At 44.6% G+C, this 26,157-nt stretch overlaps 1 protein-coding gene and 1 long non-coding RNA gene across 3 annotated transcripts in view; one reads left to right on the top strand and one right to left on the bottom strand.

Annotated features, from left to right (window-relative positions):
- The window catches only part of CLASP1 (cytoplasmic linker associated protein 1), a 1,635,412-nt gene that overhangs the window by 491,013 nt on the left and 1,118,242 nt on the right, over positions 1-26,157 (bottom strand). The window lies entirely within an intron of this gene.
- LOC147732576 (uncharacterized) lies at positions 20,676-23,732 on the top strand. Its single transcript, XR_015308676.1, has 3 exons — positions 20,676-20,784; positions 20,890-21,004; positions 21,616-23,732. It is a non-coding gene; the product is annotated as an uncharacterized LOC147732576 (long non-coding RNA).

The following is a 26,157-nucleotide window of genomic DNA, read 5'->3' as shown; positions in this document are numbered from 1 at the left end:
TCCATATTTAATGATGTTGAATAATAACGTGAGAGTCGAGTCTGATACAAAACTGCATCAGAAGCCTAAGAGATGGTGGTTAGCAACACTATGACACATCATACTTTGAGTGTGCAATTGAAGAAAGAACAAGTGTAAAGTAACCACTGCCATTGGTGGAGCTCACAGGCCCTCTGCAAACCTCCCATAAAGAAGACTATTCTTAATCCAACCGCTGCCATGTTTAGGTAAGGGAGTAATTCCTATATAAACTGCCCCCAGAGAGGAAGTGGTACGATCCGTTTGGCAAACGAATGCACTTACTAAACCCCATGATGGAAAGCAGAACCTGGGAACTGCTGAGTGAGATTTAGAGGATTCAAGGACAACGACAAGAACTGCACTGTGTGTGAAAGTAGCAAACTTCCACGGGGTGTTCTTTCAGCTGCATGTCCACAAGCAACTAGTGAAGCGATAAAATTAAGGTGTAGGGCTATCCTGCTGTTTGCAGTGTTGAGGCACATTGCATGAATCAAGTGTCCGAGATACCCGAAATAGTGCATGATGGAGAGAAATTAGAAGGAGGAAGATGTTCGATCAATTTTTCTGAATAAGCATACAACTGCAGTTACAAAGATATAAAGAAAAGTGTCTAATTTGAGTTTGTAAACCCAATGTCACACGTCCTGGCATGCTAACCAAACAAAAAATACATTCACTGGAATTATGTGATGTTATATGCTTTGTGTTCGGACTTGCACATATTCAACAGAAAACAGACATCTTACATTATTCTAAAGCAGTGCAGCAAACAAAACTATGACAATATTGCAGAATGTGGACTTTGACATCTGATGTTCAGGAGTATAACCAGCTGAATGTAGAAGTGAAGGTTAGGCTGTTTATAGGCACTGGGGGCGGGCTGCAAGAACATTTTGGTGTGCATCAATCTGCAGAACAATGCAGTCAGTTTTGCTGGAGGAAAAGCACTGAATGTGTGTCCACGCACTGGAAAGAGACACTGATTGTGTGCGATTGTGGCACGCTTAAGGAGCCGGTAACAAGCAGTGCACAGACTCCAGTCATTAATTGAAGCACTAGGGAAGAAAGATGAAAAACTGGCTAGATTATGTCTTTACCAAATAAGGCATTACCAAAGGTTTGTAACTTGTTCATCTGATAGAGACGTCTAGCTGCAGATTCCTTACCTTAGAATAATACCCAAGCAATACCCTCCCTGGAGGAGTGTCTCCGAACTGATCTTACTAAAAATCCCTGAATAGTACTAGTTGGCCTATAAGACAGACAAAACCGGGCGCTCTTAGGAAGTTAGGTGAGCAAGAGCCTACACTTTACCCCAGAAACTGTGGCAAGAACCACAGGCAAGTAAAGTAATAAAGATGGTGAAAAAACCCCATGAACTGTGGCAAGAACCACAGGCAAGTAAAATAATAAAGATGGTGAAAAGCATGGGAATAGTCTCACCCATGGCAGTAGAACAGAAATGTGCCTGTAGATAATATTCACTATAAGTACAATACTAAGTCGTGCCCAAGGTGGAATCTGATCCATAGGGAACCCAAAAGCAACAGCCAATGCAACTAAGCTACAGGGCCTGGACTTAGAAAAACATTATGTCAGTCAAACGTACTCCGCAAAACACAGAGAAAATGGACCAAATAACCGAACCCATGAGCAGCTGGGGCTCGGAGGGCCAGAGTGAACAAACAGCGAATGCATTAGAGGCAAACCTGTCCTGAGACACTGAGAAAGGACCTTAGAACAGATTCAGTGGAGGAGCACGGATTAATGCAACCATCAAAAAAAATCACGAAGACAAGAAGTATGCAGATGTATTGACAAATGCAACACTTGTGTGAAAACAAAGTCCCAGAGGCAGAACGATACCGATGGGCTCATTCAACGGGTAGAACCATCAGAGTTGGAAAGAAGAGCTAGAGCATACATAGCAACTAAGCGAAAATGAGACTGCAAGATAAGAATGAAGGGTACATCCACGTAAGCTATACACTACCCTCTTTATGAAATGTAGCATAACGCATATATAAAGATATACACAATATGTATGCACTGAAATATATATATATATATATATATATATATATATATATATATATATATATATATATATATATATATATATATATATATATATAATAATCGAAAAAGGTTACCCTTTTGGAAGGAACCTCCCAGCACGCCAATCTTGCACTTTTAAAAGATGAAGAGCCAGCAGGGTAGTGCAGGGGTTCGTGCTTTTATTAATACCAACAACTCCTGCCAGACGCGTTTCAGGTACTTCTTTCCTCAGTGGCAGATGGTGCTTTGAAAATCATGCCTCATGTGCTGCACATTTATATTCCATAGTGAACCTCCCCAAGTGGGCGTAACCGTAGAACACGGCATGCTGGTTCACGGAGTCCGCACATGTTGAATGTTTGTCAAGTGAGCATTTGCATGAAAGTTTTTTCATTGTCTCTTTCTTCCCCAGTGGGTAAAACTACTCATTCCTGCAGCTGCTCTGCCGTTCTTGTGCTTTCCATCAGGCTCGTGCTTCCCGCTTGTGTGATCGACATCTGTAGACCGCTGCGGGTCTGCTTCAACAGAGTGGTTCCCTCCGCGACTGGGCCAGCCGCGCACATAATAATCGAAAAAGGTTACCCTTTTGGAAGGAACCTCCCAGCACGCCAATCTTGCACTTTTAAAAGATGAAGAGCCAGCAGGGTAGTGCAGGGATTCGTGCTTTTATTAATACCAACAACTCCTGCCAGACGCGTTTCAGGTACTTCTTTCCTCAGTGGCAGATGGTGCTTTGAAAATCATGCCTCATGTGCTGCACATTTATATTCCATAGTGAACCTCCCCAAGTGGGCGTAACCGTAGAACACGGCATGCTGGTTCACGGAGTCCGCACATGTTGAATGTTTGTCAAGTGAGCATTTGCATGAAAGTTTTTTCATTGTCTCTTTCTTCCCCAGTGGGTAAAACTACTCATTCCTGCAGCTGCTCTGCCGTTCTTGTGCTTTCCATCAGGCTCGTGCTTCCCGCTTGTGTGATCGACATCTGTAGACCGCTGCGGGTCTGCTTCAACAGAGTGGTTCCCTCCGCGACTGGGCCAGCCACGCACATAATAATCGAAAAAGGTTACCCTTTTGGAAGGAACCTCCCAGCACGCCAATCTTGCACTTTTAAAAGATGAAGAGCCAGCAGGGTAGTGCAGGGATTCGTGCTTTTATTAATACCAACAACTCCTGCCAGACGCGTTTCAGGTACTTCTTTCCTCAGTGGCAGATGGTGCTTTGAAAATCATGCCTCATGTGCTGCACATTTATATTCCATAGTGAACCTCCCCAAGTGGGCGTAACCGTAGAACACGGCATGCTGGTTCACGGAGTCCGCACATGTTGAATGTTTGTCAAGTGAGCATTTGCATGAAAGTTTTTTCATTGTCTCTTTCTTCCCCAGTGGGTAAAACTACTCATTCCTGCAGCTGCTCTGCCGTTCTTGTGCTTTCCATCAGGCTCGTGCTTCCCGCTTGTGTGATCGACATCTGTAGACCGCTGCGGGTCTGCTTCAACAGAGTGGTTCCCTCCGCGACTGGGCCAGCCGCGCACATAATAATCGAAAAAGGTTACCCTTTTGGAAGGAACCTCCCAGCACGCCAATCTTGCACTTTTAAAAGATGAAGAGCCAGCAGGGTAGTGCAGGGATTCGTGCTTTTATTAATACCAACAACTCCTGCCAGACGCGTTTCAGGTACTTCTTTCCTCAGTGGCAGATGGTGCTTTGAAAATCATGCCTCATGTGCTGCACATTTATATTCCATAGTGAACCTCCCCAAGTGGGCGTAACCGTAGAACACGGCATGCTGGTTCACGGAGTCCGCACATGTTGAATGTTTGTCAAGTGAGCATTTGCATGAAAGTTTTTTCATTGTCTCTTTCTTCCCCAGTGGGTAAAACTACTCATTCCTGCAGCTGCTCTGCCGTTCTTGTGCTTTCCATCAGGCTCGTGCTTCCCGCTTGTGTGATCGACATCTGTAGACCGCTGCGGGTCTGCTTCAACAGAGTGGTTCCCTCCGCGACTGGGCCAGCCGCGCACATAATAATCGAAAAAGGTTACCCTTTTGGAAGGAACCTCCCAGCACGCCAATCTTGCACTTTTAAAAGATGAAGAGCCAGCAGGGTAGTGCAGGGATTCGTGCTTTTATTAATACCAACAACTCCTGCCAGACACGTTTCAGGTACTTCTTTCCTCAGTGGCAGATGGTGCTTTGAAAATCATGCCTCATGTGCTGCACATTTATATTTATTAATGTAGCATAACGCATATATAAAGATATACACAATATGTATGCACTGAAATATATATATATATATATATATATATATATATACATACACACACACATCACATACATAGAAAATAACTTCCAGATTATTTATATATATATATATATATATATATGTTCAAACCCTCTCTCCACACTGAAAAGAAGCTGAGTCGCACACGTGACTTCATTATAGGTTATTTTAATTTATATATATATATATATATGAGAGAGGAAGCTATCCAGTAGCTGAAGCGGAGAAACATTAGTATGCGCTGAGTAATCAGCAACATAGTACTAACCATAAAATGGTTATGGAGAGAGAGAGAAAAACAAGAATATAACTAGGCCCAGAAGCAGGCCAAGGTGAGAGCTGCTAATCCATGGAGGCCTACAAAAAAGGTATTGGGCCTTATCATCCCAAAATAAGCAGCATATCTGAAGGTCGGACGAAAGTAAAACACATAGTCTGATAGGGTCTAAATCCCCACAAGGTGAACAATTTAACAAGCATTGCCATAGTCAATAGGTCTCACCTTTGGGACCTTATAAGTATTTAGCCATGCAGCATATTATCCTGCGTGCTACAACATCTACTGGTACTTCACATGTCACTGGTGGAGAAGTGTGGCTCAGGGGTTAGAGGCGGCAGACCTGGAGCTTGAGTTTGGCCCTGGACCAGGGTTCAATTCCCCGCCTCGGCGGGTCTTGGGCTCAATAATTCCACGGACTCGATAATTCTCGCTCCGGTGCCTTCTCAACTCACGGGTTCACACTCTGCGACTCTGGGCAATAGCTTGCTTAATCTCCACATCGGCCCCTCGCGGTGGGATGCCTGGCTTTCACCTTGTGGATACCCTCCCAGGGTTATCTCACAAGGGAATACCAGGACGGGTTCCCTAAGCAAGCGCGGAGATGCCCCAGGGTAAGTCATGCGCTATATAAGCTTCATACATTTACATTACATTTACTGGTGAACAGCCAAACACACCCAAGGATGAGCTTTCATGCTACTTAATTCCTCTGTATTAGTGCATGTTAAGATGTGAACCTTCACCCATTAATCCTCACTATATGCAATGAAGTTCCGCTGTCTGCAGAACTGTAACAAGCAGGGATACTGGAGAGCTTAAAGGCTGTGCAATGGCACTCACTCTGTGTAGGATGCTGGGCAGTGAAACGGGAATTGAAGCTACACTACTGTAGCTCCATGGATCTATTACTTTGTTTATATTTTACACCTTCGGTGGCCTCTGATCAGTGATTTACATTCTAATATAAAGATCTTATTGAGCATTTGCTGCTAGCTGAGCAGGGTGTGGAGGGTGAAGGAATGCTAGCAGAGATGGTGGGAGGAATTTCAAGGGCGTGTGCTCCCTTTGGCCTGCTGAAAAGCTCCCCCCTCCCCAATGGTTGCCACAGTAAAGTTCTGCACAGGGCAGTGGTTGCGGGGAGAACTGGGTAGCAGACGGCAGTTGCAGTGGATGCTGGGCACTCTGCATGTTGAATAAGTGACATGTTTAACATCAGAGAAGCAGGTGGGAACTCTGAATAGATCGCAAGGCCAGCAAAGAATGAGGCTAGTTATGGTGCGAGGCATAAACTGAGCATCTCAGTGGCTACTGCTAGGGATGCTGGGGGCTCTGCATGTTAAATGAGCAGAAGAGAGGCAGGTGAACACTTTGAATGAAGGGAGAGTAAGCCCTCTCCGGTGGCATATGGGGTGGTTCATGTATTTGTCTAACTCAACCTTGCAATATAGATGCTAAAATCACACTCTGCACTTCCACTGTTACTCACAGATAATGAATCCCATGCTCTTGTTGCCACTGAATGGCACAATTGTTGTTTCTGCTGCAGGTGTGTAGTATGCATAAGTGGTGTAGATGCCTCGCCATCCTTCCCTGAATTGACAAGGCACCAATGTGGGTATTAGAGCACAGTACACAGAGGAACAATTTTTACAGGTCTAACAAAATCAAATATTGTAAAAAAAAAAAAAAATGCATTCTTATACCGCATTTGTTTCCACAGAGTCTCAGCTTCGCTGCGCTGTACATGCCAAGTGTTGAGAGTCTCCCCACCAAATTAAGCATGCTTTGGACAGTGGACAGTGGAAAGGTCGAAAGATATGAATGGGCGGGCACACACAGATATCTGCAGCAGCCCACCTACTGAGCAAATAGGCTGTGATCCATCTACAAATTAACTCTCTGCAGTCTGAAATGGCAGAAGCCTGCCCTTTGTGCCACACAGCTTGTCACCGGGAAGCACAACAGTTTGGGGGGCTTATTGGAGGACTTATTTTTCACCATCAGACTTTGACCTACCTACAGAGATAGGAAGGAAGTGGAAAGCAGGGGTGAACTCAAAAACAAACAAATGAGACAAAGAGACAGGAAGAGTAGGTTAGTAGAAGAAAGAGGGATTAGATGGAATCAAGACTAGGTATCTTTGCATTTTATTCACATGTTTCAAGGGACGGTATCAGCTGACCGAGGTCACAGGTGCGCCATACCACCAAAAAGCAGGCACAATTACAACAGGCACTCCTTGTTTACTAGTGCATCCCTTTTGCTAGCCAGACACAGACGGAAACAAGAGGTGCAATGGTGTCTCTTGTGAAAGGAAAGTCAAAGAAGATTGATCACCGCGCCCAGTAGGTACCCCGACTGAAAAAAAGACTAAAAAAAGACCTCACATTGAGATTACTTTATATAAAGATTAATCATCATAGCACATGCACCCAAATGAGCAGTGGTATATTCAACAAGCTGTTACCACCTACATTGTTTTTCATAAGAAATGCCAGTCAGCCATGTGCAGTGCTTATGAAGATGCCCATGACTGCAGATTTTATGAAAGTATTTTGCATAAATTCTGGAACCAACCTGCGAACTATGAAGGCCTGTTTATTAGAGGTAGTACGGTTCACATAGCGCGTTTAAAACTAATGTTTATTGCAGTGTTCATGTTGAAGAGGTTAGAAATATAGGGCAGGGCGTAACGTTTGAAAGGCTGACTTTGTGACGAGGGTACTCCTATAATATGCTGTGCTTACTAGAAAGAGATTTGAGGGTATATTCTGGTTGCTGGGAGGCAGAAAAGGGAACAGCCCACCAAGACATGAGGCCAGGCTGATTTACATTGGTCAGATGATGAGAATACAAAGTAACATCGACAGTATGATCCGGTGTATGAGCGAGTCCAACATCCCATTACTGTAATATTACGAGTTCGAATTAGACATTTATATGACAAACCCTAAAACAGAGGTGAGATGAGCCCACGTTTTACAATCTACAACTGTAATAAGAAATCAAGAAGAGCACACCTATACTATTAATTTGTAAAAGAAAGAAATAATCAAACCGGAAATATTTATTTGAGAGAACTACATGCAATTATCAAATGGGTAGGATTTGGAAAGTAGTAGAAAATGAACACTGCATTAAAATAATTTTGCTGAGTTTGCATGGCGCAGTACTATCCCCATCAGCGAAGAGAAAACAGGAATTTTGTATGAAGTCAAACTATAAACTCATGGAAAGATGTATTTGGAAGAATAAAAAAAATCCCAGACGGTAGTCTATGTTGCCAAATCAGGCGTGTAAGAGCTGATGCAATAACAGGTGCAGCCAGACTTTCCATTATGCAACAATGATAGTGATACATGGTGCTGCTGATAAAAGAGCTACTACCGCTGACCCTCTCTGAGGAACGTGCCTGAAGAGAGCCCAGAGAGAATGTTATTTCCGGACCGCTCTGTTAAACGTGTCACGAGTCGAAGCAGATTACAGAATCACTTACCTTATTCAGTCCAGTGCTCTCTCTGGTGATTAAACAACTGACATTTCCTTTTCACCGATGACTGCCAGGAACAGTTTTGGAATAAACTTTGTGGGAAGTTTAACAACGTACAGCAAATGCAAGGTAAAACACGGAAGGGGGCGCTTAAAAAAATAAATAAACAAGCCCGGGAGTGGTGCGTGCGTGTGCGCGAACTATGTTCATTTTCAAGCACTGCACTCGTGCTTGTAGTGCGCCCCTGCTCGTTCCCGCAAGGTGGATACCGCCAAAAGCACGAGTGTGTGCTGAAAATGATCAGAGCGACGGCTAAAGGTCCTCCTATGCAGTGCATGCGTGATGCATAGGCGAAACCTAAAAACTGAACTAAGCACTAAAAGCTAAGCAACATAAGAGATGCAAGCTAAAGAAGAGCAACAATTGTTGATTAGAGGAAAACATTTCCCACATGAAGGGAGGACACATCCAAAGTACAGAAAGTGTAAAGGCAAGACTTCTACAGCCCAGATTATACAAAGTTAAATGGGTGAAGAAAGCCCAGAATAGGGTTAAAGAAGTGAAATAAACAATAGAGGGGATATTCTTTATGATGAAGAAACCTCAGCAGTAAAAGATAATGTATAGGTGTAATGGCTAATCCCTTGAGGGTAGGATATTCGGACACCATATAGAACAAAATGAAAGGAGTTGTCATAGAGAGCGTTACCGAAGGCGACCGGCAAGCTAACAAGGACACTAAGTCCAAGACGACAACACCATAACGTTCTAGGAATAGTTTCAAGTAACAAAGGAATCCACCAAAAGGTGGACGAGCCATTATCACACAAAAAGAGACCACATAGTTTATTTGTACAGATAAAAATGTAGACATTCTGTTGCCACGTGTGTGTTTGAACTCCGAAAAGGGAGGTGTTTGTCGCAAAAAGGGAAAAAGCCTTGCATGTAGGCAATACGTGAGTATTAAAGATGTCCTGATAGGGAAAGTCAGAGCAAGGACAGCAAGACCATGGAAGAAAAAAGTTGGCACTCAATTACTACCACACAGATAACGAATGTGGAGGAAACCACAAACAAGACGATCAGCAGAACTGAGGAAGAAAACACATAAAAAAAAAAAAGTGGAGGAAATGTGTGCACCAGGTGTAACGGGGTGTCCCCGACTTTGATCCCCGTTATGGGGAATGGACCTGATCAATCACCAGGGACTACGAGACGTACTTCACATACCCCCTCTTGTATCCCTCAGCAGATGGACTATCGAGTGGCTGGATACGAGGTGTCAGGCCGAGAAGGAGACAGAGACTGGCCCTTTAACTATCAGGTCGAGGACGAGTGGGCGGAGTTCCAGGACGACGGAACGCCGTCAAAAGCGTAAGCACAGGACGACGAGGTGTGCTTGTACACCTGGAGAGGAGACGAGGAGAGAGGTCGGAGAAAGACTGAAGCAAGTTGGACGGAGGAATCACATACTGGAGGAGAAGTCCTGTCCGAGGAGGAGACGCCTGGAGGCCACCGATCCCACGAGCCGCCCAGCCACTTACCCGGGGGAGGTGTGTGGCTTGCCCAGGTGCGTAATCGGCTCAAGGGCTGGGTGGGACGGAAGGGCGGTCCCGTTGTAAAATAGCAGAGTCCCTGGTTCCCGGTTTTCCCTACCCTGAGCACACCTGCGTCCCACTCACTTGTATATAAGTTCAGAGCACGTGTGGGTTTACTTCCTCACTCCCTTTTCCCGGTAGTTACAGTCTGAGTAGGACAACCTCCTCACTTGCTGCCTTTTCTTTTGTTTCCTTACGGCCCGGGGGAGAGGAGTTGTCAAGACGGACCAGGACGATACAAAACCCTGACGAAGCCAGACCGGCTATCGGAGGACTCTGTACGTCGAGCACCGAAGAAGGAGAAGGTCCCGAAGTCGATCTCCCCGCCGTACAACACTGCTCAGAAAGACTTGTTCTGACCATTTGTTGGACTCATTAAAGCCCGTTGTAACAAGAACCCGACTGTTGCCCTTCTCTTCTGTCCTCGCGAGTCCCGCACCGGTTACACCAGGGTAGTCCATGAAAAGTGTACTCTGCTGAAGAAGAGCGAGAAGCTTATGAAGGCCACATAGAGAACTGAAGGCCACATAGAGAAAAGAATGTCCTAGCCGGAAATAATGGCCAGGCTAGAAATGTGGACAACAGAGTAGAGACTGTGGCATGTGTCCCACTGCTCCAGGGGAAATTTAGAGTTGTTGGCGAATCAGAATTAGACAAGAAGGGTAGCAGGAAGGGTGCTCCCAGTATAGATCAAGGAGAAACAAGATATTCATGAGAGAGGGATCTCATTGAATAAGCTATATAGAAATTCCCCCAGATAGAGCACAGTAAAAAGTCCCTGCAAGGGATACTAAACGTTATTTGTCAACGTGAAGTGCTGAGGTGGAAAGTTCCAACAGTTAAGATGCGAGTCAGAGCTCGTAAACTTTAGACCACAAGTGGCTCTCATAAGTAGACCAACATCCCCCATACAAACTGAAATGGGTGGATTTAGGGAGACAGACAGGAGCAAGAGCAGAGCTAAGTTTGTGTTCCACTTAGACTGTGGCGAAAACATAGCAAAGCAGTCAGCAGGAGAACCAAAAATGTGGGTGCCATCAAAAGGCATGTTAAGCAAAGTGATCTGAACAGCCTCCGAAAAAGCAGAGGTGCAAAGCCAGGCACAACGACATAGCACCACTGAAGAAGCCATGGCTGAACTTACCTACACAGGGATATTCATCTCACATCTAATGATTCATTTAGCCGCTTGTTACCCATCTTTTATATATTGGGTATACTCGCTACGGGTGTCTAGGAATCCCACAAAGTATGGGAAAAGCATCCAAGAATGCAAGATGTACTAATAGAACACAAAGCAGAACTTGTGGAGGATGCCTGCCACAAGCGTCCTGTTTCCTGGAATCTCTGTCCAATGGACCATGAGGAAGAGAGTCAATATCATGCGAGGCCAAGCAGCCCATACCACCAAACTTTGAGGAGAAGAGTGCCGGAGGAGATAGGCTGAAATACCAAGGGCCTGATGGTTCTGTAAGATATAGATCGATCCACCAGGGCCCCTGTAACGGGATTAGCCCAGCTCCTAACAAAATGTCATGTAGGGTGTCACTATAGGGAAGTAACAGCTCCACCCATTTGGCCCTGATGGAGAACACCGATTAGGGGATTAGTAGATTTTTCTACAGAAGCCAAAATCAGAGGAACTCGCCTTAGAGGAGCTCGCTGCCATAACAAGACCAGAAGGGGAAAGAAAGTCTGCGGCTGGGGAAGACTCCAATCCACTAGCTTCACCCAGTTCAGTAGCCAGCTATCCTCCACACAAGACTGAGCAGCATCAGATATGGGGTACAGAACCCACGACTTGTCACCATCACCTCCTAAACAGTGCTCCTCAGAAGGAAAAACATTGGAGGGCTTGACAGAAAGCGATAGATAGGCGTCCAAGATAGACGGCACCATTTGCTCCGCACTCGATGTTGAGTGGCACCAAGTTGGCGACGCTTCGAAGTCGGACAGGGGAAGTGGCACGGTGTCGATCGGCGCTGCCGTCATTGTCGTCAGAGTTGGATGATCAGATACAAGCCCTGCAGGTGGGAAACCATAAGGGTTGTGCAGCTGCGTCAAGATGGAGTCGACCAACAAACCTGAGGGCCTAACTGAGGGAAAACCAGCCAGTGTTGACAATAGAGGCACCACTCACCTCCTAGGGGTCCAAAGGCGCTCCAGAGGAAGGTGAAGACCCAAAGATGGCATGCAGAGAGAAATAATATGCTAGCTCTGGGTCAGAGTCTCCCCGACTCTAGGGTAGACTGGGAGGCAAGGGTCAAATTTGTTCACGGTGTCCCCAACCGGCAAGTGGGAAGAGGCATGAAAGTTAGAATCTCTGTGCAGTGAAGCCGGGGGCAGGGAGTGCTGCAGCTTTGACTGCCTGTGTCTAGAGGTACGACGATGGAGAGTGACGTTCACGGGAACAGCTCCTGGACAGGCACCGCAAATGTCCATGCAGTGACTGCGAGTGCCGAGATGACAGGAGCTCCAGCCAACGTTCCCTTGCACCTTCGGTCAAAGTAGACAAGAGGAGTCGCGCTCCTTGGAGTCATGGTACCCTCCTAAGCACCACATACAAATGGAGAGAGGGTTCGTGGACGACATTTGCCGTCCACAAGATTTGAACAGAAAATGCACACTGTTTCAACAATGAAAATGTCAAAGTTAACCGCTTCTCGGATCCACATTGTAAGCGCGTAAAATATGGACTCCGGTGACGTCGCAGCATCAGTACTGAGTTCCACAACGCCCTTTACCAACGTGTAGTAATACTGCTGAAACAAATAAGGGATCCAGTCTGGTGCCTGGGGAGAATTCTAAAGTAAGGAATATGGGCTAGACGTCTCAATCAGCTACCATGAATCATAGCAGCATTTCTTGAGTAGGTCTGTTTCAATAGAAACAAAATAATGTGGATCCCTGAGATCTTGCGATGTTGACATGTTAAAATCAGGCAGCAGTTGCAATTCAATTGAATTTGCAACAGGAAGTTCCATGCCTTTCAGTCAAGTGTGGAGAGGAGCACCATTCAAATATGCCCTGAAAAAGCACTCTATAAAGAGTGCAAGTTGAAAAAGGCCTTGGAGAATGCGAAATATTCGGCCACTGGAGCAGGACCTACAACCTTAACTCAAGGAAAGAAGACTAGAAACCTCCCTGCATCCATCTATCCATATAGCCATAAATTCACTGAAATAAAACAAAGGTTAAAGTAACTTTATAGTTAGGTGAATATCTCAGTGGAAATATTAACGTTTTGAACTCAGAGCCAACGATAACTTGTGCACCCGCCATGCACTGCTTATGATCACACATATTACATCATTCATGACATGTTCTATGACATAATTTGCATACAGAATATATATATATATATATATATATATATATATATATACATATATACTAGGTGATAATATATCAATATATATAAGATACATCAGAAAAATGTTGCTGGCAGCCATTATAGGACATGGGGACTTTATACACTGTCCTTATTTATTTATTTTTTTTAAATAAGGGGGCAAGGTTGGGATACCCTGGCACCTTAGGCCCCAGGGGGAGGGAGCCAGAGGTCAAGATAAAAAAACAGCAATTTTTGCTGCAATCCGGCAGGATCGGCAGAAAAAATATGGCAGCCCAAGTAGAATTGTTTTAATTAAGGGGAGGGGACACGTAGCCCCCCCCCGCCCTGAAACATTATAGGCCCTGGTAAGCACAACTCTGGGGAAGACAAGTGCACAAAAGGTGAGGGGGGCTTGTTGACTCCCATCCTCAAGTCTACAAATGACCCAGGAACCCCATCCCCTGGGCCAATTTAATTAAGAGGAGGGGCCCGCGCAGTGTCCCACACCCAGGACACAGACGTTTTTGTCCCCTTTCAAATTTTGTACTGCTAGATTTTCAACTCAGAGTGCTCAGAGGCCTACTAACCAGACCCCAGTGGCAGTGTCCTGAACTTAAAATGTGTATGTTTGGTCAGCTTATACCCCATTGGCAGAAGCTAACTTACTTTGAAGTCTCTATTTTATATGGGACTCAGGGTCCATAAGTTAGAGGGTCAACCCAGAGACTGACAGCAGCACTGGTTTTGACACCTTGAGTGTGACCACAAAAAAACGTGTCTCCCAGTCTGCCACTGCAGCCTGGAAGAGCGGTGCTCACTGCTGACTCAACTTACCATTTAACGATCATGGCAAAGTCCAAAACCACCATTTAATATGTGTACCTTACCCCTACAGCAGGCCTATGGAGTCCTAAGGCAGGGTATGTCATTTTTAACGGCAGAACATGTGGTTTATATGTTTTTTGGAAGCAAAAACCCATGATTGTTGTTTATACTGCGAAACGGCCTAAAAGCCCCATTGGTGTGTACAGGGTTACATGCTGACCCCTCAGCTGTGCTAACTTCCGAGAGGGGGGCCAAAGATTATACTCCAAGGGATCAAACAACTTGTTAGATTAAGCCGGACTTGATGCCCAAGTCAAAATAATATAATTTGTTGCTATGTGCAACTTTTAAAAAGTTGCCATTTTGTTGTCCAAAGTCACCTGTGCCTGTTCACAGTTGCACATGGGATTTGTCCCGAGACAGCTTTCTGCTCTCCTAGGCAGACGTATAACTGACTGCGAGTAAAGGACACAATAGAAGCCTGCGTGGGGGAGAGGAGTTACCTCTCACTGTCAGGAAGCCACACAGGTTTTGGCTCAAAAGGCGAGCTTGAAAGGGAAAGCCATCTTTAAAGGGAAAATCGCAAACACTTTGGAGAGGGGCTGCTCTACTGTTTAAGTAGAGAGGCTAATACTTGGGACAAAACGGAGAACACCCATTGTCAAACCGTTTTTCAGGGGCAAGGAGTCCCCCTGGTAGCCACAGCCTGGGTTGGGACTGGGAGCACTGCACACCAAGAAAGGGCTGCTGCCATGTTGGAAGTGGGCAGAATGGAGCATTCTGAGATAGCTAGATGCCACACTTCACAGAAAGTAGTCATCAGGAGGGAGGAAACCTAGCAGCCCATTGACCAGTTACCACGACCTCCCCCGAGGGAATTTAACGGGCAAAAAAGAACACCCCTGGCACCCAGAGCTCAGATCTCCTTGCATTGGAGAAAAAAACCGAAGGACTGCACTGCTGCAGGAATAATCCAGGGAAGAGAGGCTGAACCAAAGTTGGACTGTACCTTGGGCAAGCAAAGCAAAGGAAAGGACTATGCCTTGCTCGTGGAAAAGCAGACTCCTGAGCCCAGCCAGAAGCAAGAGACTCCAAGGGTAATTTGCTCCTCTTTGTAGCGCACAACTACAAAAGCGGAAGTAGCCTGCCTGCCGAGTTGGTAGCTACGGTCTCCCGACCGTCGTTCCTCGGCCCAGTGAAACCTAACATGCTAAACCTGATACTCCAAAGTTGCAACCACGTCTGCTGAACCCGGAACAGTCATGGGAGTGTAGCTGGGTCTCCCAGAAGGCAAGTTGCTGCCAAAAGAAGGGTACCTCTGTACTGGGTGACTGGTAGCCGAAGAGGACTTTGAGGGATGCTGACCCCTCTGGTCATGATCTCATAACCAAGCCCGTGAAGAAGTAGCCCCAGGAATACCCCTGTCTACTGCACAGTGTCATTAGCATCCTCGAGCACCTTCAGCATTGCACTATCCTTTGCATCAGGACCACTCCATAGAAGTAAATGGCAAGGACCGTGTGACACTGGGACTCTACTGTAGACTGCTTTTCTCTTAGAGGTAACTGTTTCTGTGGACCTTCCAGGTTCCCCGACTTGCTTCCTGTCAGTTGGCCATCTAAAGTAACTCTAAGTATGTGTTACATCTTGCCCAAGATTATTCTTGAAAAAGTTCATTGTCAAATGTGTTGAATTTGCCAATGCTTGTTTGCAGATAAGTAAAAAGCTTTGATTTAATATACTTTTTAGGTCAAGCCTATACAGCACTTGTGCTGTTAGGCAATCTGTTGTAAGTACTTTGTGTGGGTCTGACTCCTCCCATGCATTGGATTGGCTTTTGCATGTGTCATTTAGAAAACGTAGCATGCAAATGGTTAATGGTGGGTGCATGTCGCACCTTTTCTAGGAAGTTCCCTCCCACAGGGTATTGGTGCGGGTACGAGCAGCGACGCGCATGCAGTCCCTATGTGCAGTCTGGTTTACTCGCACCCACCCACACCTACCCTGGTCACATGACCCTAAACAATCACCGTTACATAAAAATCAAAGGTAAGTGTCATTTCAACATGACTTTGTCAGTAAATACTGACTCCTGTCTGCGTATGTTTCCGTAAAATGCATAACATCCGTATTGATCGGAGAAACTCTGTAAAGATACGCACGTTTATGAATTTCGCTTCTCCCTGAATTTCGCTTCTCCCTGACTGTCTTCCTTTTGACAGGATTCTAGTTGTTTCACCTTTTGAAATTGTCACCATATTGTTTAAGCATCAGAAGACCGTGTATGCGATCTCTTAAGGATGTAAAATACCAGATGTCTGCCCAGCTCCTTCGTCGCCCAAACCTAACGCTCTTTGCAGCAGTTGGCGATGGATAGCTTAGAGTGCTCGGTGGTAATTACGGCCAAAAGGGCTTTCTCTCTTGAAGTTGCTATTAGTATACGTCCGTGCACTCCGTGGAAAAGCAGGTGGATTTAAGGCAATTACAAGAAGAGATAACCATCTACCGTGCGCTCCCCTGTCTTGGTACAGCCTCCTTCCTGTTAGTGCCTGGAGACATACACACCGAGGTGAAGTTGTTCGCTTCAGATTTCATCTGCATTATTGAAATGTGTTACAGTCTCGGCTTATTTACTGTATTCTGGGTTTTAGTCCTCTCTTAAAAGGTATATATTTTCTAGCCAGAGAACCGAAAGAGCCCCTAACTTTTTTTGTTCATTGTGCGACATGACATCACACATTTCCAGCAGTCGCTTCAGTAGACACTGCTTTATTTTTTTTTGTCAAGGAACACAGCAGTTTTAGTTCCCTTTTTAGGGCTCGGCCTAAGTCAGCACTTCGTCAGAAGTGGGGCGGAGCTCCGAGCAGTCTTGTTACGGGGCTCAGAATAGTGAAGTAAAAATTCCTCACTGCGCGACATTTTTCCGTAGTTTATTTTGGCATCTGCATGCTAATTGGTCCTCGCAGTGCCGTGTTTCTAGTAGCCTTCACGCAATAGGCCATATGGATTTCAGTTTGTGCACTTCCTGAATATTCTGTTCGGTTACGCGCAGGGGAGTGCAATAAATTGTCAATTACGAGCTGTCAGGGTTGCGCGGTAATTGAACCCAGATGTTTGGGGCGCGTTCACCAGTCTGCAGTGAGTTTGGTGGGCGCGCGTTCGTCTGCATCCTTTCATGTGTAAGTGTTGGCATTTTAAGAGCTGGCTTGGTTGTGCACCGGCAATGAGACACACAGTCTTCATTACCCCACAAAGTATGTAAGTGCCTTTGTATTGGAGACAGTAACGTCCAGGTACGAAACGGATTTCTTTTCACTGGCTTACGAACAGTCCCACATTTTGCCGCATTCTCCTCATCTCATCAAAGGGGCTCATGTCTTGTTTAGCAACAAAACCAAACCTCCGAGAGCAGGAATGTGTTTCTGCATGGAGGGTCCGAGCAGCCGGGTCGCATCAGTTGTGCTTGTGTGTCGAACCTTGGGCCTCATGACAAGTAGGTTGATTTTAGGTGCAGGGATACACAGGCACTGCTCACACACACAGACACTGCTCACACACACACAGGCACTTCTCACACACACAGGCACTTCTCACCCACACAGGCACTTCTCGCACACAGACACTGCTCGCACACAGACACTGCTCGCACACTGACACTGCTCGCACACACAGACACTGTTCACACACACAGACACCGGCACTGCGCGCACACATAGGCAGTGTTCACACACACAGGCAAGATCCCCCCTATCGACCCATTGTGTCCACAATAGGTACTCCAACTGAACCCCTGTCTAAATTTATTGATCATCATTTGAGACCCCATATACCGAAAATTAAATCTTACGTTAGAGATACAGGACACATGATCAATATAGTAGAGGACCTAGATTTTATACCTGATAGAGATATTATGGTAACAATGGATATTGAATCCTTATATAGTAACATACCTTTAGATGAGGCAATCGTGGCAACAGACTGGTTTATTGATAAGCACAGTATAGCATGCCCAAAGAGATTTCTAATTGATTGTCTCTTTATTGTTTTAACAGAAAATACTTTCGAGTTTGGAGACACTTTGTATCGTCAACAGAAGGGCGTCAGTATGGGCGCATCAGTTGCTCCCTCGATAGCGAACATTTATATGTCTTCTTTTGAAGACAAGTTCATAGACAACGAGGTAGCGCCTTTCTTTGAATCTATTTCCCATTGGTCCAGGTATATAGACGACATCTTTTTTATCTGGACCAATGGGAAAGAATCCCTTCTGGAATTCCTCGACTGGATAAACTTGGCTAATACCAACCTAAGATTCTCAGCCCAATACAGTACCAACCAGGTTGAATTCTTGGAGTTACTGATTAGAGAGAAAAACAACAAACTAGAAGTGGATCTATTTGTTAAAGAAACAGCACGCAATACATTATTGCATTTTAGTAGTTTTCACCCCAAGAGTCAGCGTGAAAGCATTCCATTTTCTCAATTCCTGCGAGTTCGCAGAAATTGTACCAATCTCTCCGATTATGATAGACAAGCAGCGGCTATGCGCCAAAAGTTTCTCGAACGTGGTTACCCACATAGATTGATCAGGAATTCATATAAGAGAGCGCGCTTCTATGACCGAGATAGCCTCCTGAGATCCAAACAAGTCCCTACCAAAGACCAACTTGTCTGCGTGACCACACACTCTACCCTAAACGAGCGTGTAAGACAAGTAATCAATGCCAATTGGCATATTCTCAATTGTAACCCTACCTCAAAAGATGTGCTGTTGAAGCCGCTTTTCGCGCATAGGAGGAATAAGAATCTAAAGGACAGAATTGTCCATTCTAGATTCAAGAAAACCGATAGTACACCTGGCCCCTTCCAGAGATCACTGACAAATAACATGCCTATACGAGGAACAGTTAAGTGTTCCTCGTGCAAATCTTGTAATAACATCATTGAAGGAGAAGAATTTATTCACAATGGCTATGTTTCCAAAGCAAGGGATATGTGGAACTGCAGAACCACCAATGTGGTCTACTTCATCAGATGTGTATGCGGCTTAGGCTACGTAGGTGAAACTAGCAGATCTATACAAGTACGCCTTACAGAACATAGATCAGCAATCAGGACAGGAAAAATGACAGCACCATTAGTTAAGCATTTCCTCGAAAACCATCACAAACCAGAAGACTTTAGCTGGCGCATTTTAGAAAAAATACGAATTGCGGACAGTAAGGGCGGCTGCGCTGTCAGGAAGAAGAAAGAAGTCTTTTGGATTTTCGTCTTTAATACCTTTAAACAAGGTTTAAATAGCGAAATTCCATGGGAGAACGCAATTATTTAAATTGGCTATCTCCTCAATACATATGTTGATTTATAACAATCTTATGTCACATGGTATACGTTAGATTGTAGCTGTATTACACAATGAAACATACCTTGTATATGTATAGATGTAGTGGCGATCATTAATAAAGTCAGGATACGTGTAGAGAAATAGGGCGTTTTAAAATTGAAACAATCCCCTCTAGCATAGTGCAACATACCGCTAATATTTATTTTTCAATGTCTGCCATACTGTGTTCTTTATCTTTGGATATAATAACTAATGGAGATAGAATCTAAATATTTCCATATAAATAGGGCGTCTCCTAATCATAATATTTGGCCGAGTAAAGACGTATTAAATCGACACTATGTAGTAACGAATAGCTGCCCCCACATTGGGGTGTGAAACTCGGTAATCGCCGAAAACGTGATTGACTTTGAGCGTGATGATTAGACTCTTAGAGATGTGATGCCTGATTGGGTGCACTTTGAAATTGTTTGATAGGTTGTCTCCTATAGGATACGTAGTAGCACGTGTCCCAGTATATATAAGTATAGCCTATAGCCGCTACAGGTGATACATTCCGTCCAACGATCCTGTGGTGACGTCAGCAGACAACGTGCACAGCACTTACGCGGTAAGGAATAGCTCAGCGTTAAACTATCTCGAATAGCGCTACCTGCACTCGTGCACTCATATAACTAATGGTAGCCCTTTGATTTGTCTATCTATCCTTTCCTCATGGCTAGTTCCATGTAGAAGAGAGTCCTGGAAGTATAATCAGTGAGTGACACGTCTCCGGTGAGAGAAGCGTATCTCCGAACTTCCGTCAATGGCTACGAGCCGCTAGCAGTTTTTAAACGCGGCGATCTTTCATGCATGGTGAGAGTGAATTATATAAGCTTTGAAACTTTCTCACTATCGTGCTAACTATAAACGTATCGTCCGTTACAACTAACAGCTTTTAAATACAGTGATCTGTCTTGCATGATGAGAGCGAGTAATTTATTCGCGCTATCTTGTTAATTAAAAGCCGATTATACGTGTATGGTGAGAGCGTGCTATATAAGCTTTGAAATGTTCCCGCTATCAGGTTAATTATAACCTATCGCTTGCTACAGTTAACAGTTTTTTATACACGGCGATCTATTTTGTATGGTGAGAGCGTGTAGCACACTCTCGCCACCTGGTTAATTAGAAGCCTATTGTCCCGTACTACGGACCCAAGATAGCAGCGGTTCTCAATTATAGGAACCAGTTAAATACAATGGAATCAAACAACATGTAATGTTGTAACAATTTCATTGTCCTGTTTGCTAACGACTTAAACATGGGATAAGAGAATAACATGGGAAAAGCGAGCAACATAAATGTTCGAAATATTTTCGCAGTCCTTTTTATTAATGGCATACCGCCCTTGATAGATCGATAATTTAAACATTCGTTTTTTCCATTTCTATCCTTAGTAACTTGCAAAAAGGAACCTGGATATATATATAAAAAGTGACTGTGCAGTGAAATCTTAAAGCATACAATTTTTTTAAAAAAGGAAATAACTCTGCATCTAATGACGGTAAGAAACAAAGAAATTAGTCATTTAGTAACTAGAGAGGAACCTTTTATCTATGTACATTTGGGTATCATGAAGGTTGATTTGAAGTTTTTTGTTATCATTTAGAACAACAGGAACATTGAAGCCTTAAGAACTATATCATTTAATTTTTAAACCTCAAAGGCCGACCAAGCAATAATCAAGAAATCTATACACTGCACTTTCCTCTAAATACGCAGAGGTAAGCCTCATAAAATTATATATGGAGGTAAATGTGTGACACACCGTATTTCAGTTTAACCATCCAAGTTCTTGTAGTCATAAATCCAGAGAGCACCATCTATGGTCTTTGAAATTGAATATCTCATCCCCCCTTTTTCTTAGTAATCTCCTTGGTTGTTTAAGTTATGTAACACATGTTAATGAAGCTGGTTTAGGGTACATGTTCCCTACCCATCATTTTACAGGCCTTTTCATGTCATTTCGCCATATCCATGGTTTTACATGTAGTAATTTTAATTGGTAACTTTATATTATAAATAGATAAAGTTACTAGTGACTGTAAACCATGAGATGTTTTCCACTTTAGAACTCAAAGTTAAGAATAGGTTTCCCAATGTCTCCTTATCTATGCAGGGAGTCATTGCAACTGCTTAGATACATCTATATCAGTTTTGTAACTTGTTTTTGCAAATGATACATTGCTTATAACATGTAGGAAGGGTGTTTGTTGCAATACGGTTTTTAGGATTATGAATTGTTTATAGGATTTATATATTTCAATGTGTATATAAGTAAAAAATAATGTTGAAGAATATACTTTTTATACGTTGTTATTATGTGTCTTTTTAGGTATACTTTGTGGCTCCTGAAGAAGGCGTTGCTTTGAACGCCGAAACGCGCGTCGAATATTAACTGCCACCCCCCTTTTCTTGTGTAATTTTAAGTAACTGTATAATATATTGTTGTTATAACTTTCCTTTTTTCTGTTTTCTGTAATGGTTTTATTTTGAAATGGAAATGTGTCTAAACATTATATGAATTTTGTGTGTATTTTTTACTGATTTTAACTGAGTATACAAATTAAAAGCGATATATAATTTTTTAACTATTTTGTTAGAATTTCTTCCGTTTGCAACTACCCTCCTTATATATCTTTTTGATGTTATGCACACGTTTCACACACACAGGCAGTACATACACACACAGGCTGCTCACACACACCGCCACTGCGCGCACACATAGGCACTGTTCACACACACAGGCACTACATACACAACCCGGCACTGCGCGCACACACAGGCGCACTGATCACACACAGGCACTGTTCACACACAGGCACTGTTCACACACAGGCACTGTCCACACACACAGTGCTGTGTGCTGTAGAGTGCTGTGTACTGTAGAGTGCAGAGTGCAGTTGAGTGTAGAGTGATGTGTGCAGTTGAGTGCAGAGTGCTGTAGAGTCCAGGGTGCTGTAGAGTCCAGAGTGCTGTAGAGTGCAGAGTGCTGTAGAGTGCAGAGTGCTGTAGAGTGCAGAGTGCTGTAGAGTGCAGAGTGCTGTAGAGTGCAGAGTGCTGTAGAGTGCAGAGTGCTGTAGAGTGCAGAGTGCTGTAGAGTGCAGAGTGCTGTAGAGTGCAGAGTGCTTTTGAGTGCAGTTGAGCGCAGGTGAGTGCAGTTGAGTCCAGTTGAGTGCAGTTGAGTGCAGTGTGCTGTAGAGTGCAGTGTGCTGTAGAGTGCAGTGTGCTGTAGAGTGCAGTGTGCTGTAGAGTGCAGTGTGCTGTAGAGTGCAGTGTGCTGTAGAGTGCAGAGTGCTTTTGAGTGCAGTTGAGCACAGGTGAGTGCAGTTGAGTGCAGTGTGCTGTTGAGTGCAGTGTGCTGTTGAGTGCAGTGTGCTGTAGAGTGCAGTGTGCTGTAGAGTGCAGTGTGCTGTAGAGTGCAGTGTGCTGTAGAGTGCAGTGTGCTGTAGAGTGCAGTGTGCTGTAGAGTGCAGTGTGCTGTAGAGTGCAGTGTGCTGTAGAGTGCAGTGTGCTGTAGAGTGCAGTGTGCTGTAGAGTGCAGAGTGCTCTGTGCTGTTGAGTGCTGTGTGCTGTTGAGTGCTGTGTGCTGTTGAGTGCTGTGTGCTGTTGAGTGCAGTGTGCTGTTGAGTGCAGTGTGCTGTTGAGTGCAGAGTGCTGTTGAGTGCAGAGTGCTGTTGAGTGCAGAGTGCTGTTGAGTGCAGAGTGCTGTTGAGTGCAGAGTGCTGTTGAGTGCAGAGTGCTGTTGAGTGCAGAGTGCTGTTGAGGCAGAGTGCTGTTGAGGCAGAGTGCTGTTGAGGCAGAGTGCTGTTGAGGCAGAGTGCTGTTGAGTGCAGAGTGCTGTTGAGTGCAGAGTGCTGTTGAGTGCAGAGTGCTGTTGAGTGCAGAGTGCTGTTGAGTGCAGAGTGCTGTAGAGTGCTGTGTGCTGTAGAGTGCAGAGTGCTGTAGAGTGCAGAGTGCTGTTGAGTGCAGAGTGCTGTTGAGCGCAGAGTGATGTGTGCTTTTGAGTGCTGTGTTTTGAGTGCAGTTGAGAGCAGTTGACTGCAGTTGAGTGCAGAGTGACAGTGAGTGCAGAGTGAGTGCAGAGACAGTGTGTGAGGGTGCAGGGTGCACATTGTGTGAGTGTGCAAAATGAGTGTGCAGGATAAACAGTGTGTGACTATGCAGGGTGACAATGGGAGTGTGCGGGTGAGCAGTGTGTGAATGTGTAGGGGCAGTGTATGAGTGTGCAGAAACCACCACACACACATACACCACACACACACACACACACACACACCATACATACACCACACACACATACCACACACACACACCACACACACCTCACTCTCTCAACACCACACACTCGTCACCACTCACCACAACACACTCACCACCACACACTCACCACCACACACTCACCCACACAGACTCACACCCACAGACTCACCACTACACACACAACAACACACCCCCAGCCGTCAATGAATGCTTTCACCAGGCACAAACACCAACAACCATCAATGTACGCTTTCACAAAAAACAAACACGACCATGCATCAGTGCCGCTAAACACCCACGCACAGAACAAACAATGTCAGTGAAATACCAGGGAAAGCAAGTGGATGCAGCACAGCAAATCCAATTGCCACATATCTGTAATCAGTGACAAAATAGAATTTCTATGAGAGATGTAGTTGTGGTGTTCTAACCAAAATAATCACCAACTGGCAAACTAACAGTGATATGTATCGGCTTTGCAAATGCTTTTTTGGGTTAGAGAGCAACACTATTACCACCTCCATGGACCATCTGTTACAAAAATATGTACTGCGAAACGCCCCTTCAGTCACTTATACAACGGGTAGGCGGCTTTGCCTTCGCTATACCACCTTACAGGCTCGGTCTGCAGTGCACTGCAGCCTCAGGGCAACGCAAAGTCTCCCCTGCTTCTGAGCCCTTGCCCTCTTTACTGCCATTTCTGTGGCCTCATAGTACTTTCAGAATGTAGATGACAATGATAGGTAAAGTAGGTTTAACATGGTCACCATTTTATTTTCTTAACCCATTGTTTGATAACTTTCACAGCGCTCGGCTGACAGCTGGGATAAGTTTACTGACAGCTGCAGGATCAAATCTAGTACAAAAACAGAGGTGTGTTATACTCCCTCGCTTTTTTTTGCTTCTACAATAAAAATATGTTGCCTCTTGTACAAATATTTCAACAACATTCTACAGCTGACACTATGTATAACTCCTTTCAACAAGGGCCAGTCATCAGTGGAGGACAGCAGCCAGGGCAAGTCCATTTTTAGGTCTCGCCTGAGCCAGCGCGCATGCTCTGCGCTGGACAGACTTATAGTAAGGGGGCTTCAAAAAGCTGACCACCGCTCGTGCGTGTGGCCTATTGCTTGCGGTTACCCGCACAGGCACCATCTGTTTTGAATTATCGTGCTCAGATGAGTGTGCAATAATGCAAAACAGAAGGCCTGGTGCTCCCAAGCGTGCGCGCACCACTCGCGGGTGCACCCGTCCGCCTCTCTCTCTCCGGCGTCCCTACTGCTGCAGCATGCACACCTTTTTTGCCTTTTATTTTTTAAACCCGGGCGCGCGCTTATTTTCCTTCCCTCCAATGCTCTCCCTCTATCGCTCCTTTCCCTCGACCACCTCCTTTTCTTGCCCTGTCTTCCCTCAATTCAGTCTCCTCCCCTCTCTACCTCGCCCCTTCCACTTTCCCGCCGTCTTCAATCTTGCCTTTATGTTCGCCTGAATGCGCGATTTAAGAGTTACTTCACACAAAGCTTTTTTCAATTGACAGGTATACAGAAGTCTTATTTACGAAACACCAAACTTAATATGCGTTTATATTCATTTCAGTCAAGCTCGAGAGACAACCTTTACACTGCACACTTTCCTGAGTATCTCACATCCTACAATGTGCAGTTCAATGCCCCTATTCCAGCCATTGGTGATTACTGTTACAAACATAAAATGTCAGACAGAGCGAGAATAAGCAAGGGACTTACTGAGGCCGCACAGACTGCATGTGAGACGCTGTTTCCTGTGCTACAGCATGCGAGGTAATCCAAACTAGCTGCTGTGACCCACTGTCCTAGCGTTAAAGCGCCCTAGCAGCTGCGTCCGCGGACAGTTAAGATCATATATGATGTAAATACATTGTGGGATTGTCAGCTTCCCCACCCTTTTTCCTCCGGCAGGATATTGTTTGAAGTATTTCCAGATTTATATCGATAAAGGAGAATTCACATTTCTTTTAGAAAAAATACGATTTACACCTTTATATTTGGGACTCTTTACTATGTATTCAATATGAGAAAATATTTATATATATTTCATGATCCGTCACATAAGAAACTCAACGATAAATATATAGAATTCATTAATGGAGAAAGACTAAAAATGACTAAACTCAAAACAAAAATGTACAAATTAGTTTATATATACTTTAGTAACATTTCATTTACTCTACATTTAATAACTCAAACAAATAAATTACATGGGAAAAACATTCTTGTTCACCGTTCCAAACACTGCTTCCTTAGTTTTCACAGTTGCTCTCTCCCAGCCCACTAAATAACTCGTCAGCTAGGCAAGGGGAGAATATACAGATAGTATAACGTCCTATCAATCTGGAACTCTTAAGACATTGAGTGTAACTATAGTGTATTATTTTGCTTTCAAAAGGGAAAGTAGATCACAATCACTTCATATGGCCACAATGTGATGTGATGTGCGTGAGGAGGGTGGTTGAACTGCAGTCCAAGGGGCTGATTGCCCCTTGCCTTCCCCACACAGTGTGTGCAATGATATTCATGGAGTGGATAGCTCTGTGTCCTTTGCGGTTTATAGCTTTGAACACTGGGTGGGTGTCTGC

The sequence above is a fragment of the Lissotriton vulgaris genome, chromosome 2_1 (assembly GCF_964263255.1).
Source record: "Lissotriton vulgaris chromosome 2_1, aLisVul1.2, whole genome shotgun sequence".
Classification (NCBI taxonomy): domain Eukaryota; kingdom Metazoa; phylum Chordata; class Amphibia; order Caudata; family Salamandridae; genus Lissotriton; species Lissotriton vulgaris.
Note: the sequence above shows the minus strand (reverse complement) of the source record. Positions and strands in the feature narration are given on the sequence as shown.